Raw genomic sequence first — 4427 nt, 5'->3', positions numbered from 1 at the left:
CTATTCCCAACTGGTTCTGGTGGCTGAGCTTCCCCTCGTTAGGGAGACCCATTCCTTTTGGAGCTGACTATGCTTAATGCATATGTAATCATTAGGTGAGAAACAAATCTTTTTTTCCCACCATCCTGGGGCCGATGATAGGAAAAGAGCCAACAGGGACACAACAGAAGACCGTCCTAGGAGGTTACGCCAGCCCATGGCTGAAGCTAGAGGAGCTAAAAGGGACACTACCGATTTCAGACTGCCGGAGCGTGAGTCTGCAGAATCACTGCTTACAATAGATAATTATGAAAAGTGGGACTTGCTTCATTTTTATACTCTATAAAAATTACATTCATTTTCAATAGCATTAGTTTTCAGCTTTGTACCCCATTTTTGGTGGAAACTTTATGAATGATGACTAGGCTTGGCTCTTCTGAAAGGAATTTCCATGTTTTTCCTTTCTTTGCATCATTAATACTTTTTAAAAAACATATGATATATACTTACATGTATAAAAAATTGCTCTCAATGAAGAATTCTAGAATTTAGTGCTCCCTGTAGGATGTGATTTTTCTCTGAATAAACAGGAATTGGGACCAGCTCTGTAGCTTAGTGATTAAGGAGACTGGATTCCACATGGTTAACTCCTGTTCAAATCCAAACTCCTGAGAGGATGGAGAAATGGAGGAAGGAGGATTATATCTTGACCAAAGCCCACTGGAGGGTGCTTTCTCCCTCTCTTTCTGTCTCTCTCTATCTCTTTCTCTGGTGAGCAAACACACACACACACACACACACACACAATCCTGCCCTCAAGAGAGGTTATTATCCAGTGAATCTGAAAGTGTTTTATTATACTTGGTTTTGCTATCATCCAATGCATTTTGCTGTAGCAGGCTATGCTGGATTTGCATTTAACCATATAAATTTACACCGTATTAATTTTCACTGAAAAAGCATATTTTCTCAAATTGTTAAAAACATGACTCTAAGATAGTACATACACAGTTTTAGTTAACTCATTAATGAAGGAATCAAAACAAAGAGAAAATACTTTGATAAATTATAAGAAACTGGGATATATGTGTCAGGGGGAAAAGGAATGCATGAAAGCAAGTTGTTAAGATATAAAACTGGCTTATGTCCTACAGGACAATAAAACAATAACCTTTGGATGATTATTTTCTCTACCAAAGAGGCGGAAAAAAATTCACAAACAACCTTTTTTTTTTTTTTTTTTTGAGAGGTTTTTGTTATAGGGAACGTGTGCTTGCCAGAAAGAGACAGAGACAGAAAACAAGAAATCGCCCCCACACAGGGGGGATGGCCACACCAAAATCCCTTTTCCTCCATTATCAACATGGGACATCGGGCACACACGCACACATGCGTGGCGTGAGTTTAAGCCACCAGGTCCGGGACTCAAATCGCAGTCGACTCAACGGAAGTCCAGTGACACAGCCATTACACCAACTGCTGGTCCCACCTTGCCATTTTTTTTAAAAGAGATTTTTCCTATAGGGCACACGTGCTCGCTAGACAGACAGACAGAAAGTGAGAAATCATCCCCAAGGGGGGATGAGCACACTGCAATCCTTCTCCTCCATTCTCTCCTCAAGATTTTGGGCATGGGCACATATGTGCCCACTGTGAGTTTCAAATCACGGAGCCCAGAATTCGAACTATGGTTGACCACGTGGGAGTCCAGCACCTTAACCACTATGCCACCTACTGGACCCCCTTACCAGCTTTAACAAGTTAACATCTAGCTTTACAGAGATGTGAGAAATCTAGGCCCTAAACAACTGTTAGTCAAATAAAGATATATTTACTGAGAGATACTGGCTCAGGTGGGGCTACCAGAAACCAGTGGCTGCACGAGTCAGCAGGTAGCATAGAGGATAAGACACTAGAGCCCACGTGGCCAACTCCACCACTGGAGTCCCAGACTCAGTGGCTCGAAAATCACACTGGGCATATGTATGTGTGTGTCCAAGGGATAATAGAGGAAAAGGGATTGTGGCATAGCCATCTCCCCGGGGGATGATTTCTCACTTTCCCTCCCTGTCTCTTTCTGGCAAGCGCACATGCCCTATAGCAAAAAACTAAAATATTAAAAAAAATTTTTTTAAAGGAAGTGCTCTAGGGACCAGCAGTTAGCCTAATGGCTACGTCGCTGGACTCCCACGTAGTCAACCGCGGTTCGAGTCCCGGACCCAGTGGCTTAAAACTCACGCTGGGCGCGTGTGCATGTGTACCCAAGATCCCGAGAGGAGAATGGAGGAGAAGGGATTGTCTGGCAAGCGTATGCACCCTATAACAAAAACCTCTCCAAAAATAAATAAGTAAATAAATAAATAAAAAGGAAGTGCTCTAAGTGTGATATTTTAAAATAATCTAATAATCTTCTTTTCCCTTTTGTCCAATTTTTGGAAATTTTTTTCTGGACAGTACATATTATTGCCAAAATTATATACTTCGACATGGGAAAATGAGTGACAAACAGTATGCCTGATCCCCTTATGACTACTTTCTGGGATGGATTTGAGATAAAAATCTACTCCTTCAGGACCAGCAGATGGCATAATGGTTACATCACTGAACTCCTACACAGATGACTACAGATCATATCCCAGACTGGGTGGCTTACAATTCATGCTGGGCACACATGCGTGCATGCCCAAATCCTGAGAGAAGGGAGGAGAAGGGATTGCTGCAAGGCAACTCCTCTGTGGGGAGATTTCTCACCTTCTGTTTTTCTGTCTCTCTGGCAAGCACACACACCCTAAAGCAAAAATCTCTGCCGCCCATTCCCCCCCCCCAAAAAAAAATCTACTCTTCCAGGCCAGCAGATGTAGTAGTGGTTACCTCAACAACAGTTCGAGTCCCACACCCAGTGCCTTGAAACTCAACACTGGGCATGTGTGCATGAGTGCCCAAAATCCCAGGAGGTGAAATGAGAAGGGATAATGGCTTGGCCATTTCCCCCCTTCCCCACAGGAGAGTGATTTCTCATTTTCTCTCTCATTGTCTCTGTCTCTGGCGAGTGTATGTACCCTAAGGCAAAAAAAAAAAACCTCTAAAAACAAACCAAAAAATCTACTCTTCCTTCAGTTCTTCTCAGTATCCTGGGGACTTTGAGCAATGAGTATGAGGCGAGTTTTTAAAATCATAGATTTTTCCAAAAGGTCACTTAAATGCAAGCCAACTAATTCATGTGGTACTGGTCCAAAGAAACACAGACTGTTCCAACACAGCTGGAAAAATTGACTGTGTGGTCCCAAATTGGAGCCATAGCAAGGATTTCCAAGGCTAAATTTTACTATTTTAAATTTTGGCATACAATGCTGAATTTAGAAGCCAGATAAATCATACAAAGATGCTTTTGTCATATTAGTGTTTTTTAATGACTCTCTTTTGAGGAGGTAACTATAGTCATGTGCTGCATATTTGGTCAACTATAGACTGACATTCAACAGTGGTGGCATAAGATGACAATGGAGTTGAAAAATTCTTACAACCTACTGATGACTGGAGTACCATTTTTTCATCTTTTATGCCATATTTTGCTGGCCTTTTCCATGTTTAGATATGTTTAGATACATAAATATTAACCATCATGTTACAATTGTCTTCAGTATTCAGCATAGTCACATAGTGTATGGGTTTTTTGTTTGCTTGTTTATTTTCAGTTTGCTATAGGGCAGTTATGCTTGCCAGAGACGGAGATAGAGAAAAAGTGAGAAATCACACACATACACGCACACACACACACGCACAAACATGAGAACACACGGGGGCGGGGGATGGCCATGCCACAATCCCTTCTCCAATCACCCCTCAGAATTTTGGGCACCCATGCACATGCACCCAGCATGATTCCCAAGCCACCAGGGCTGGAACTCAAACCGTACAATTGGCCATGTAGAATCCAGCTGCTTTAACCTCCCCACCCATTCACATAGGCATGCATGTTCAAAATACTGAAAGGAAGAGAAATAGAAGGAAAGGGATTGTGACATTACCATTCCCCATGGGGAGGAGTATGTTTTTTTCTTTCTCTTTCTCTTTCTCTTTCTCTTTCTCTTTCTCTTTCTTTTTCTCTTTCTCTTTCTCTTTTTCTTTCTCTCCCTCTTTCTGTTTCTCTCTAGCAATTTTTTTTTTGGAGAGGTTTTTGCTATAGGGCGCATGTGCTCGCCAGACAGACAGAGAGAGACAGAAAGTGAGAAATCAATCCCAAGAGGGATGGCCATGCCACAATCCTTTCTCTTCCATTCTCTTCTTGGGATTTTGGGCATGCATGCACACACGCCCGGCGTGAGTTTTAAGCCACTGGGTCCGGGACGCGAACCGCAGTTGACTACAGGGAGGTCCAGTAACATAGCCATTACGCTAACTGCTGGTCCCTCTAACAATTTTTTTCTGAGAGAGATTTTTGCTGTATG

The sequence above is a fragment of the Tupaia chinensis genome, unplaced genomic scaffold (genome assembly GCF_000334495.1).
Source record: "Tupaia chinensis unplaced genomic scaffold, TupChi_1.0 Scaffold150166_1, whole genome shotgun sequence".
NCBI lineage: Eukaryota > Metazoa > Chordata > Mammalia > Scandentia > Tupaiidae > Tupaia > Tupaia belangeri.
This window is presented reverse-complemented; position numbering follows the sequence as displayed.